At 34.6% G+C, this 14682-nt stretch overlaps 1 pseudogene across 1 annotated transcript; it reads left to right on the forward strand.

Annotated features, from left to right (window-relative positions):
- The first annotated feature begins 7037 nt into the window (after positions 1-7037).
- On the forward strand, positions 7038-14352 carry LOC148871207 (transmembrane 9 superfamily member 4-like; annotated as a pseudogene). The gene is made up of 7 exons (XR_016107051.1): positions 7038-7529; positions 8325-8365; positions 11067-11659; positions 11767-11898; positions 12819-12973; positions 13072-13555; positions 13794-14352. The product of XR_016107051.1 is annotated as a transmembrane 9 superfamily member 4-like (transcript).
- The last annotated feature ends 330 nt before the right edge of the window (positions 14353-14682 follow it).

Genomic DNA, 14682 nt, shown 5'->3' on the forward strand with positions numbered 1-14682 from the left:
AATAGAACAGTGTCTTAAAAGTGCATCACACAAGAAAAGCACAACTTATTCTAGGTTCTAGTGCCCAAGTTGAGGCATGTTCCTTTTCTAAGCAAAGCACAAGGTTAAAAAATAAAAAAAGAAGGTAATACATAAAAAATGCAAAACCTAAATTCCCGAAGGAACATGCCTCACCTTGTGTCTTGCACCTTGGGCACTAGAACCTAGAATGCTTTGTGCTTTTCTTGTGTGATGCCCTTTTAAGACACTGTTCTATTACCTATCCAAAAAAAAAAAGACACTGTTCTGTCCTCACATACAACCTTCACTGAACTAATGTACTCACTCTCTGGCAAAATAAAAAAAGAAGGTAATAGATAAAAATGCAAAACCTAAATTCCAAAAGAAGTTAAATGTTTTAAGAAGACTATTGGCTCAAATTAAAATACATAAACATAACATATAAAATATGTTCAAAGTGAAAATGTGGAAGTGAAAGCAAGCATGTGTGGATTATACCAAAGTGTTTCAAGCACTCAACAATTCACCATTTTACTATTCATCAAAAAAAAAAAATCACCATTTTGCTTATCTCCTAGTTGCATTACTTCAAATAGCTAGAGTGATGTAAAATATCTTTTATTCTTAGTCCTAGATCAGCCCTCTGCGTCTATATAGGACCTTGAGGCAAGCCCAAACAAATCCATGTGGGGATTTGGGGCAATGCCCCTGACCTAAATTTATGGCCCACAGAGATCGGTTTTGTGATTTTAGTTATGGTTCATTCTATTATAGGACCTTGAGGCAAGCCCAAACAAGTTCATTCTATTTTAGTTGTGGAAATTTTGCTATTTGAGATCTTGTTTGCAAAAGCTAAGACTTCAACTTTAAGTATTTGAAAGGCTTTTTTTTTTTAATCTTAAAAATTAATAGACCACTACTAGTGTACAAACAGAAATAATTAATTTTTTTTTATTAACCAATACAAAGGTGTGGATCCACTAAAAAAATAGCAAAAAGGGCACATTTAAAAACCACACACCTAAGATGATGTGCAAGAGGACTAGGCGTACATGTGGTAAATGCTAAAGAAGTGGGTTAACGATTGAGATGATTGAGAAGGCTGTGGCCAACACTACATTAGATGGTTTTTCCTTCATTTGAGCATAACATGAAAATTGTGTTGAAGTTTCTATTTGGGATCTAGAGGTGCTAGGACATTGACATACACATGTCAAAAAGCTATGGAGATTGATAAAAATGGTGGCATTCTCAGGCAATTAAGGGGCTCTAAGAATCATCGGTAATTTGTGGAGCTGGTCCATGTAGAAATTCTAAGGAAGTTTATAGGAAGAAAAGTTTAAAGCAAATTTGCATTCTTGTAATTCTTCATATGTAGACACGATTAGAGGTAATGAACAAATGCTTTTCTTATGGAATTTTGAATAAGAATGGTGGTGATTTTTCTATGGATAAGGAGTGCTTAAAAAGCTTATTATGTATGATAATAGGATAGTAATTGTTGCAGGCTTGGCAAAAATCATGTACCAGCAGTTAATGTTTGTAAAGAATCAGAAGTCCTGTTGATTCTCTCTCTGTTTTTTGATTTGGAGGGTTCATGTCATTGAAAAATTGTACAACTTATTCTGCTTCAGAAAATTCAAGAGATGTTTTTTTTGGGGGGGGGATGGGAGGGGTAAATTAAAGTTAAGGAATGAAAAGTTAATTTCTTTGCATCATGGGGATTTGAAGAGTTAAGATACAATGGGAGATTGGCCTTGAATATCAGAGAAGCAAAGTTACTGGTGGTGCTGTTAGTTGGTACCATCCTAATTCAAGAATTCAAGGTGATGGAGTTTGACAAAGAATGGGCTAGGAGCATTTGGAAAGCTAGGGTATAGAGCTGGTCTCTGTGTCCTGCATTTAGATTTGGGTGGAACAAATGAGATTGTAACTGCATCTGGGAAGCTAGGGGATGGAGGTGGTCTATTGTGGCATTATGGAACAATTAAATTGTAATTAGAGGAAATGATTGGGAGATATTTAGTTGCAATTAAATTTAAACAAGCCTCATACGGATTTGAGTGAGTATTAACGAATGTATATGGGTCAAATGGGAACAGGGAAAGAAATAAGTTTTGGGAGGAATTGGAAGGAAGATATTAGAGGATTGAGGGATGGACCTTGGCGTATAGGGGGGATTTTAAATTTTTAATGTGATCAGATTTTTGGAAGAAACTAACTATTAGAGAAGGAGAATAAATTTAAGCATGAGGAGATTTAATCAAGTTCATGATGCTTTTGGGTTGAGTGACTTCCTCTTGCATAGTCAAATTTTACTTGGTCCAATCTACAGACCAACCCAATTTGCTCTAAACTCGATAGATTTCTATTCACAATTGATTGGGAGGAGCATTGGAGAGGTCTAGTCTCTAAAGCTTTGCCAAGAGCAACATTGGACCACTGGCCAATTGCCATTCTGAGGAGAGTTTGAAAGGTAGGGGTCCAATTCCCTTTTTAGATGTAAGAATATGTGGTTGTGTACTATTGGATTTAGGGAGAGATTAAAGTTTGCTGGGAGGAGAGCAATCAAGGGTGAATTGGGAAGGAATGAGGTTTCAATGGAGGTTGACACTTGAAAGAGATTAAAGGCAAGATTAAGGAGTGGAATCTACAATAGTTTGGTAGGATTAAGGAACAAAATCAATATCTTATTTCTAAAATTGAAGATTTGGATGGAAATGAAGTGGCTAGTTTAATGGAGGAAAGTGATATGAAGGTAAGCTGGAGTTTAAGGAAGGAATTGGAGGAAGTCAGTTGGAGGCAGAAGTCTAGGAATAAGTGGATCAAGGAGGGTGATAACGTTTTCATGCGTTGGCAAATGGGAGAAGAAGAAAGAACTTTGTGTTGAAGTTGGAGGTTGATGGGATGAGTATTAGCTAACAAAGTGAGATTGCTCACGTTTTTGTGGAACATTTCACATCAGTTTTTAGGAAGCCCTTGAATGGAGGAATTTGGATTGATGGGTTGGAATGGCCTAAGCTTTCAGAGGAGTCTTAGAGTTGGTTGGAAAGAAGATTTGATAGCGAAGAAATATTGGATGTGATTTGTTATATGGGTAGGGCTAAGGCACTTGGCCATATGGTTTCGCTATGGCTTTCTACGAATATTGCTGGGAGATTTTAAAAGATGACGACATTCTAAAAAGTTTTCGTGAAAATTTTTGATGAGGGTGTGAATAATCCAGGTTTGAATTTAACTTTCATTCATTGATTTTGAAGAAAGTGGAGGCATTGCATCGTAATGATTCTAGACCAATTAGCTTGGTGCATAGCCTTTTTAAAATCATTGCTAAGGTACTTTCTTGAAGGATCAGGGTTGTACTCCCCTCCATAATTACAAAATTAAGGGGCTTTTGTTAAGGAGACTCGTATAGAGGGCAGCCTCCATAAATTTAATTAACGGTTGGAGGGTAGGAAGAGAATAGGTTCCAGTTATTCACCGATAGTTTGCTGATGATACGATACTATCTTTTCTTGTGAGAAGGGTGAGTATTGGAGGATTGGGAGATCTATTTCCTAGTAGCCTATGACTTATTTGGGTTTACCTCTAGGGGATAATCTAAAAGTAGTAGGTTTTGGGATCCCCTATGGTAGAGTGGTTGACTAAGATGTTGGCCTTGTGGAAGAGCAATTATTTTTCTTTAGGAAGAAGAATCACATTAAGTAAATCCACTTTGGAGCATTCCTGTTTAATACTTGTTAGTGTTCAGAATTCCGGTTGGGATAAGTAGAGGCTTAGAGGAGTCGATGAGAGATTTTTTTTTTGCGGGAACTAGGGGTTTTAAGGCCCCGTTTGGCATCAATTCTCAAGATTCTCATTCTCAGAATCCTTTCAGAAAAGGATGGATTCTGAAAATTTTCATCCTGAGAATCACCAGTCTTATTTGGCACAGTCATCCGACTCCTACTTCTCAGAAATAGAATTGTATTTGGCAGCAACTAATTTCTTTGAATCAATTCTTTAATCGTTTGACAGACAAAGCCATGCCAATTCTACTAAATATAAGTTCAAATGGAATTACATTGCATTCTATGATCGACAACTCCCATAAAACTGAAATAATAGCTTTGTTGCAGGGCATCCATCTTATGATCTCAATTGGAGACTTAACAAGGATCATGCATCATAAATGGGTTTGATGGGAGTTGTAGAGGCATAATGTCCTGTTGATTCCAAATCTTTCTTTGCAAGCCATAATTAGGAGGACTCAAAATATTCAAAGCCAAGGACAAGTACAAGGGTTACAATAAATTCCAGTACCCAATCTAGTCCTCCTAAAGAAAAATAAGAGAATTTGCATCACCTTTTTCTTAAATGAACAAAGAATTCTGGTGTTAATTGAACAAAGAAATATGACAGCTCGAACATTTGATCAAATCATATATAGAGCAAAGAAATATGATATAGCACATGCCCAGAAGAAATAAACTAGTCCTTGCCGGTAGGCCAAGAATCTATACTACTCTATTCTAACCTATGAACTAATTAGAAAATAATTAAAATAAAGCAAAACTATGATAGAAAAAAAAAGATAATTTCTTCACTGAAGTAAAGAACCTGAAGTACTTGTAATGATTTCGAGATATAGCACATATCTTCTTCGCTTTAGACAAAGAATCATCGCTAAATGCAGTGTGTTTACCTCTCACCACCATGCTCTTAAATCTTCAAATGTGGAAGTCTATCATTTACTACCACCTCCTTACCCTTGCCAATATCTACAGGAATATTGAGTGTTGTACTAACAGGATCCGAGGGATGAGATGTTGGAGGCAAGAAGAGAAGAAAGGAACCTGTGGTTTTATAATTATGAATAATAATAAGTATGTGGTGGTTGTAGTCGGTCCGTTGTACCTTTTGTGTGAAAGTGTTGAAGTAGAATTATGGACTAAAGATCATTTCTTTTGTTAGTGATCATTCATGGATGAAAGTTCAAATCTCTGGAAAGTAGGAATCGTGATTTTTTGCTTTTAGGGAATCCCTTCTCCATAGATGGAAAGTCCAAAAGGGAATCCCTTCTCCATCTCTTGATTTTCACATATAAACCTTAAATCCTAAGACTCTGTTTAGGAAGAATACATTTATGTATTTGGTAAGAATGCATTTATGTATTAAAAATGACAGATTTCATAAATTTCAAAGCATGTTTGCATCAAAAAATAAGAATAAAGTTGGCATCCAAAAAATAGATGCAAACTTTGCACTCAAAACTGATCAATGTTTAGAAAGTATATTTCAATCTAGTGTTTTTTTTTTTTTTTTTTAGGTATTTAGCCTACACCTGAATCCCATTGGGGGAATTATTTTATTTATTTATTTATTCCTTTTGGAATAGCACACCAACACAATATTAACTCTCCTCCAAAGTCGGTGGTAGCGGGACTCAAATCCACATCTCCTCTAGCACAGTCCAGCTAACGTACCAACTGATTTACCCTTCAATTGACAATCTTGGGATTCGTGTTTGCACTCATTAGGACTAAAAGTCATTTGGTAAGAAAGTAAATTTATCAATGCAAAACTAAACCAACTCCTATTTATATGAACTGGAATGCATTGTACATATTTGTATTTACACTCTTCTTGAATAGAACTTAAATCTCTAAAATCTAAATCCTAAAATTAATATGTAAGGCTCCATTTGTGTTTCAATAAGTTATTTACCTAGAGTAAGTGCATTGATCCATGTTCTTTTATTTCCCAAGTAAATAAGACAAAACCATTTTAGCCATAAGAATCCATTATTAAGAAAGGCATTTTTGTCCCATCAAAGTTTTGATAACTTTTCCCCAAATGGAGAAGTTATTTATCCACTTGGGAGATGAATAGTGATACCCAAGAAAATAAATGTTTTCTGACCCCATACAAGTCTAAAAAAAGAACATGGATTTTTTTATCAATAGGATTGAAAATCCTATTGACCAACTTTCGCGGTCGAAATCCAAAAAACAAAGGCCCCTAAAATGCATTTGATATGGTGCATATCATCCAACATGTAGGAGCCAAATATTTATGGGTCCAATCTCTCTTAATTCGGTTTTGTTTTTGAATGTGAAACTATAGTTCTTTCGTTGGGTCTACTTTCAATGTGTTTGGTTTGAATATTATTAAAAGAGGGAAAGGAAGGGAAAAGTAAGGAAACCTTTACAAAATTTATATAGGTTTTCTTATATTTTCCTTCAAACTAAACATAGCGTTTAGCCATTTAGGTAAGATTATGAACTAATTGCAGTATTCTGATAAAGTTGTATTTATGAGAATAATCTATACTCTAAGTCAAACCCAACTTGTAGGGAAAATCTATAATGTGGGAAAGACATGGTATGGAAGAGCTTTGACCATGGTTTTTAAAACCGGCTTGGAGACTGAACCGGTCAGGGGTCTAGTTATCGGGTCGAACGGTTTGATTGTTCGAACCAAACGTTTGGCCCATTTTGACAAAATAAAAAATAAAGAACAGTCAAAAGCATTCGAACAGTTTGAGCAATTAAGTGCCCGATTCAGCGGTTCATTGACCAAAATCAATGGTTTTAGGGAAAATCCAATTTTGGGGAAAAACAGAACCTGACCAGTTTCCGGTTCCCAGTTTTTCTAGTCCAACCGTCTGGTTCGGTTCTATTTTGAAAACCATAGTTTTGACCAATCAAAACCCACCCATGAATTTTAATAAATAACACCTAATTGGCTATCACCAAATCCGAGGCTCATAGGATACTGCCCAATATGCTAGATGCTTAGATCTTTGCTTCGTTACGAATCCTGGTGCAATTGTCCACCGCAAAGAAAATGACAATATGGAAAATCGGTAGTTAACATTGGGCAATGTTAGGCCAAGCATACACTTAGGCTATGTTTGGTTTGAAGGAAAAAGAAAGATAAGGAAGAAAAAAGTAGGAAAACCTTTACAATAGGTAGAGAAAGGCAATAGGTTTTCCTACCTTTTCCTTCCTTTCCCTACATTTTCCACGAATGCACTCTTAAAAATAGAAAATTACATGTTTACCATTCTTCTACTTCAAAACGGACACTTCAACCGAAAAAACTAACTTGAGTTACACATTTTCCCACTTCTAAACGAGACAACAATTTAATAGCTTGCACGCAAATCTCTATCCGTCCAAATGGCATCACACTACGACTCCTTAAGCATCAAAAGCTTTATAGGACGAAGGAACAAGATTATAACATGCTCCGTTAACATGATATAAATTGCTAGCCTTTTAGTCATTTTTTATATTTCCTCTTCACTTCCCGCCGTTTCAAGAATTTCGTCCATCTCTCTCTCTCTCTTTCTCACTACAAGACTGCAGCACAGCAGCAGTCATGGTTTCAGAGGCTCGATTTGTTGTTCTCTACCTCTTCGTGATCTTCACAGCTCTTGCAACCTCCTTTCGAACTGCAATAGCTTCGCCGAAAGGTCACCGCTACAACGTTGGGGATGATATTCCGCTGTTCGTCAACAAGGTCGGTTCCATGTATAATCCGAGGTACGCTTCAATCCTTCTTGAATCTCTGTTTGTTATCATTTTCTTGATTGTAGTATCGTAGAATTTGTAGGATCTTGGATCTTTACTTCCACTCTTTCCGTGGATGAGTTTTCAGTTTGATTGGTTTGCAGAATACTTGGACATTGCTTGGTTTTTTCGTAGGTATGTTTTACCTGGGTGTGGTTTAGGGTTTGAATTGAACCTGACGAATTCCTGAGTCTTTCTTAAGCGTCGATGTTATTATTAAAGTTGGAATTTTGTTTCGAAAAAATCCAGGTCTTGTTATATCTTGGTTAATACTCCTTTCCATACGCTTCTGTCGTATTAGAGTTTCAAGATAAAGTTGCTCGCTGGAGCTAAGAAGTTACCGACTTGTCAAGAATTAATGCATAAGTACAATATCATTCTTCTGCATCTCGATGCTCCCGTCGAATCTTATCTGTGTATTTCCTGTGAAGATTTCTAAGTTGATCCGCTTAGACATTTTTCCTCGCACATGCATTAGGGATGCTGCTTTATGTTTTCATTTTCCCCGTGGAACGTGAGTGTTTTTCTTCAAGTCTTTTCATAACTGGGTCTTTAGTAGATCAACTAGATCTTATTAACTAGTTTTTGATGGCATGGAATTTCCCCCAATTCATGCCTCTTCACCAATTCAATGTTCAAATAGGTCAGGTATGAGTGGGTTCTAAAGCTTCCACTATGACTTTCCATTACTATATTATTGTTTCTTGAAAATCTTTATTTCCCTCTTGATCTTTAAATTATTTTAATTTAACTGTGTTTCTATTGCAGTGAGACATATCCCTACTATGACTTTCCATTCTGCCGCTCAGGTTGGTAACAGTATTATTATGAGATAAATATTTGAGAACGAGGAAGCTCAAAGTAAAACATAAATGCCATCAATATGGACAGAAATTGATGATGAAACCTTGTATATTTTCAGAAAAGAAAAAAAAAACTATGTAATGGGGCCTTCTCTCAAATCATACCATTTAAATGAGTTTTGTCATCCAAGTAAGTGAACCCCTTTTGATATACATCTGATTTTTTCGGAATTCATAATAATTAAGCAACTCAAATGGATAGAACCATCCAATTGGTTTTCTTTTGGGCGGTTCTACCAAAGTGCTCATTTGGGGTACATGTGCATTGAGCTTTGGGGGTAAAGGAAGGGCTTTGGGTTGTCAAGGATGAAGAATAGGGATAGAGTAGCGAGTAGACAAGTAGCTGTCAACCAAAGAATCAGTAAGAAATCAGAAAGAAAGGGATAAACTCTTGCTGTTAGGGTAAACATCAAAGAGACAGATCACTTATAAGAAGAAATAGGTGAAAGAGGCAAAAGAAAGAAAAATTCCTTGCAACAACCAGAATCTACTAAACCTGGCTTTATTTCATAATATCAGTCCCTCTTTTTTCAATTACAATGACTCTATTTAGGAGATTTTTGATAACATCCGAAGCGACTGAACCCAATGACTCATTTTTTGTCTTTCAATGGATAAAAATAATTAAATAGTAACATATTTGAAGGCATAGTAATCAATCAAATTTCAGCTTCAGTCATTAAGGAGCTCACAAGCTCCTTAAAAACTTTATCACTAAAAGACAAAGCAATAAGTCAATCAATTAGGCCACTTCGTTATCAAACTGTCTCTCACTCATCATAGAACTTGGATGTCCTTTTACAGACTCCAATTTGGACTCAAAAACTGATCCAAAACAACTTCTAAATGCTTTTTGAGTAAGAATCCATAACCCATAGGAACACTTGAATTAGGACTCTGACTCCTAAACAACTCTAATAAAACTTTACTAGTTCTACTAAAATAACTTAATATAAACTGTAAAGAAACCAGAAATTACCAAAAATGGTAAATCATGATTTTACTATAAATAACAATTACTATGGTTGGTAAGTTCAAAAGTTATTATACATAGTAACTAGTCGGGACCCATGTGATGTACATGCTTTGTCAAGTGAAATTGAAGTAGGAGCCCTATGACATTGTCAATTAAGCCAAGCCACTCCAATTCCAACCCAAGCATTATTTTTGGGTTATGTCTAGCTAGCACTATGACATTACTAATTAGTTAATCAACAAATTAATTAAATTGATTTTTAAATTAAAATTAAATGGAAACCAAGTTATAATATCCTTATAATTTTTGTTTGCCAAATAATAAACAAATTGAGGCAAGATGAACCGATTGTTTTGAAACACTACCCTAGCTCTAGGTTCTCTTACTTGCTTCAGCAAAATGCTTATCGCCATCCTCTTTCCCCAGTAATCCATGACCTTCTTGGTCCTTTGGTTCTCCTCCAACTCCATCACTCCACCACTTAAATCCAATTCTTATTGCATTCCCAAGTAAGCCAAGTCTGTCTAAAAACTATTTTTAGAAGTAATAATTTTTATTAATTTTATTGTTTTTAAATGGATTATAATTTTTTTGATGTTTTATCTGTATTAATTAATTTAAATTTTCTATTGAATAATTTTAAAATGTGATATTTTTATTAAAACCTTTTATTATATAAATTTAAATTTTATTAATAATTATTCATTTTTATTAATAATTATAATTAAATGGTAGTATATTAAGTGGATTTTGAATTATAAGTTTTAAGTTTGAAATGAAATTTAAATGGATTATAGTTATAATTGAATGTAATTTTACATTTTAAATATTAATAGTTTTATTGATGAGTGAAGTAAATAATATTTATTCTTAAATGCAATTTACTTGATTAATTAACTTAAAATTAGTTATTTTTTAAACAAAAGTAGATTATTTAGCCTAATAATCTACCATTTAATGTTAAATGGGTTATAAATTATAATTAAATAGAACTTAATGTTTATTATGAAGTAAATAATAGTTATTTTAGTTAATTTAATTAAGTTTATTATGTTACAAATTGTAATTAGATGGAATTTCATTTTTATTAATAATTATAATTAAATGTATGTATATTTGATGGATATAACATTATTATTAAATTGAAATGAATATAGATATAGATACAGTTAAATGAATTTTAGGCAATTTAAAGGAGAAAATGAGAGGAGAGAGAATAAGTGGCATATGTTATTGGAGGAGAGAGAGTTAATGGCATGATTAATAAGAAGAGACAATTGAAGGAGTTAATGAGAAAGCAGAGAGTTAATGAATGCGGAGAGATGTATATATTGGGATAAATCTTAGAAGTGATTGGTTACTTGAGTTATTTTGTTCAATTTTAAAACCAATGAACAATAAGAAATTAAAAAAAAAAAACAAACTAAAAAAAGCATGGGAATTAAATTTCTAAAAGACTTGTAACTACAATTCCTAAAAGACTTAATGGCCTATCCTTAAGACACCTACTATGAAAAAAATTTAAAAACTCAAAAATACTAATATCCATATCACCCAAAAATTCTTAAATTGATGTAAGAAGTGGACAATTTATTTATTTCTTTGTGTATTCTTTCCTTGTTCGGTATCTGCATCACTGAGGTAATGGACTTCCATTTTCATTAATTGCAGATCCAGTAATTGAAAAGAAGCGCACACTTATGGAGGTTCTGAATGGTGATATTTTGACCAATTCCCTGTATGTGTTGAAGTTCAGGGAGAACAAAAAGTTCGAAAGACTATGCGAAAAGAAGCTAACAAAAGATGGAAGTAGCAAAGTTTAGAGATGCTGTCAGTAATGATTTTTACTTGCAGATGTACTATGACGATCTTCCTTTGTGGTTGGGTTTTGGTGATACTGAGGAGGATGAGGACTGGTTTCATAGTGAGATACCACCTTTGTATTATCTATACAGTCATATTAAGTTTGATGTTTTGTACAATGAGAACCAAGTGATAGAGGTTCAAGCTTTTAGTGACCTGCAAGATGGTGTAGATATCACTGATGATATTGAAACCAATGTTACATTTACTTATTCAGTTGTTTGGAGTAAAACTGAAGCTCCATTTTTGAATCGGATGGGAAAATATTCGGTTGCCTCTTTTTTACTGGATATTGTAAAGCTCCGCTCATTCTCTCTCATTTACTGAATTGTCACCATTTCAAAATTGATAGGGATGCTTGCTACTCTGTTGCTGTGGAACCTCAGGGATGACATCATAAAGTAGTACATCATTTCCCTAATTGTTTAACTTATTAGAGCTGTTAGTTAGTGCTGCTCTAGGCTATTGGCTTTTTTCCTTCATAGTATCTTATTAACTTGAATTGCAGGTCTTCTATGGTAAATGAAGAAGGTATGAAAGAGGTTGGTCGGAAATATACTCATGGTGATGCATTCAGCTATCCTCCATACACATCTTTGCTCTGTGCTGTTCTCGGCACTGGTACTCAGCTCTTGACCCTGTAAGTTGTTCCAAAGCAAACTTTTCCACAAATGCAGTGATCCTTTTTTCCCCTTTTTTTTTATAATTTCTACTTCAGAGAAGTTGTGTGATCTTTTTTTTTTCTGTACTCTGTAAGCTTTTCTTTTATTTCCTTTTTGATGTGGAGAGTTGCTCTGTAATCCAAGTCTGAAGACAGCCATGTATGATTGTGATGAACATAGTTACACACATATGGATATGCCTATACCCTTTAATTAGTTATTAGAGATTTTTTATCCAAATATTACCACATTTTCCTAACCATAGTTACCTAAATTGCTTGATCCTACTACATTTGAACTGATACATTTCATGCCAGTTTGCAAGTCGGTTCACTATAATATTTAAATGCTTTCCCATGTCAATAAACTACCCTTTAGAGAATTGAAAACATCCAGTTCTTGTAGGAAATATATCATTCAGTTATGAAAAAGAAAGTTAGTACCTAGCATTTAGGAAACTTGAGATTTTGTAGAAGAAAGAAAAAAGAAAAGAACTGTCAAGTCCCATGTATTTCCTTCTTGAGCAAAATAAATACAATCTGGACTCTTTGGAATTTGAAGTTACAAATGATAAACCCAAGCAAATTAGACCAATCAAATAGCCAAATAACAAATTTTAGAAGCCTAAACATAACCAACGGCTCACACACACACACATCTGGGTTTCTTTACCTGTATTTCAATTTTCATGCAATTCAATTTTTCTTCCATTCAGAACATCATGATAATTTGGATGGTTATTCATTATAACCTCAATTGCTAAAGGCTTTTTGTGTTCATTGCCTCTGGAATTTTCATTCACAAAACTTGTTCATATGCTCATATATGATTTTTCTTTACTTGTTGCTGTTATCATCAAGTTTATATATCTTTTAAATCACATCTACTTTTTGTTCAGGTTCTTCTTTGTATTTCTTCTGGTACTTTTGGGTGTTCTCTATCCATAAAGTCATGGAACACTGTATTCATCTCTTGTTGTGATCTATGCTTTTACATCCATGGTTGGTGGGTATACTGCTTCTTCTTTCCATGTTCAGTTGGCAGGAACTAGTTCGGTAATAGTTACATGTGCTTCTCTTAAAACACTTTTTTAATTAACTTGTGTTATCACCTTGTTTCTAATCAAGTAACCAAATGTTGTTTCTTGCCGAGGAGAACTATTCTTCTGGCAGGGGTTCTCTATTTTGTTCCACTTTTTGCAATATTTTTGGTCCTGAACAAAGTTGCTATCTCCTATAGAATCACATCTTCTATCTCATTTAACACCATAGTTGTGCTTCTTCTTATATGGACTCTTCTCAGCATCCTGATGTTCACCATAGGTGGTGTACTTGGATATACTTTTAAGTCTCATTTTCGAGCTTCTTGTTCTACCAGGAGAGGCCCGAAAGAGACCAAAACTTTAGCTTGGTACAGAAAGACACTTGCTCAGATGTTTCTTTCAGGTGTTTTATCATTTTGTACAGTAATTATGGAATTAGACTACATATATACAAGCCTGTGGTGCCACAATATCTTCACAGAATCAGGAACTTTCTTTATCATGTTCATCATTCTCATAATATACACCGCAATCCTGAGCATTGGGATGACATATGTGCAGCTTTTAGGAGAAGACCACGAATGGTGTTGGAGGTATATGTACATATCTCTCTTGGTTCCCCAACATACTCAATTTCAAATTCTCCTTGCAGCAAGATATGCATATTTTGTCATCTTTCAGTCTAGAATATACTGGTCAGTTTGGTTCTTAGGTATTTTTATGGTACATTCCCAAGCCTATGAATAAATGTGGCAAGCCAACTATTTAGATAGAGATCAATATTAGTTAGCTAAAAATGACACTTGCAACTTGGCTTTGTCTGTTCTGCAGGTCTGTCTTGCGGGGTGGCTCAGTTTCCATTTTCATGTATGGCTACTGCATTAATTTCTACTCTAGATCAACCATGAGTGATTTTATGCAGCTATTGTTCTTTTTTGGCTACAATGCTTGCATATGCTATGCCTTATTCCTTGTTCTTGGGACTGTTGGTTTCTGTGCTTCCTTGGTATTTGTTCGTCATGTTTACCATGCTGTCAAGAATGAATGAATGGATAGTCCTTGCAATTCATGAAGTGGTCCTGGTAATATTTTTGCATGTTCATGTTCAATGTTCCATGGGCCAATCAGTTGGCTTCTTAGTCAAGAGATATGAACCTTAGCTCCATCAACTTTGAAATGAAGAAAACCAATGTACTAGAAGCATGCTATGATGACATGCAAGATTTTTGTACTGTAGACAATGTATACAAAAATCACACAGATTTACTCACACAAACACTTTTCGTTAAATACATTTGTTACTGATACAAATTTTGATCCATTTTTGGTCCTATTTGGCCAATCATGTGACTGTCATGTAATCTGGAACAGATATGGAAATAGTAATTTTTTAGAATTTCATTGTTTTTTATTAGCTGCGAAGAGGGTTACATAAAATAGCATGATAAGGATTCATAGCCCACCCCACAAATAGGGGATCTAGTTGAAAATCATCTCATATATATAGCAAATTATCTTAAATTCAGTCTTGATAACCATAACAAAGTATCAGAACTCTGAAAATTGAATTAGCTAATAAATTGGACTTTGGAGTAGCAATGCTTGCCTTGGCAAGTAACCTGGTCGGCTGGTCACTTTTACTTGGTTCAAGTTGAAAAACTCAAGCCATTCAGTTAGGTGGTGTTTGAAACTTGCTTTTCTAATGGTAAGACCCGGTCTC

This window comes from Nelumbo lutea, chromosome 2, assembly GCF_056320005.1.
Source record: "Nelumbo lutea isolate HS-2025 chromosome 2, American lotus-T2T, whole genome shotgun sequence".
NCBI lineage: Eukaryota > Viridiplantae > Streptophyta > Magnoliopsida > Proteales > Nelumbonaceae > Nelumbo > Nelumbo lutea.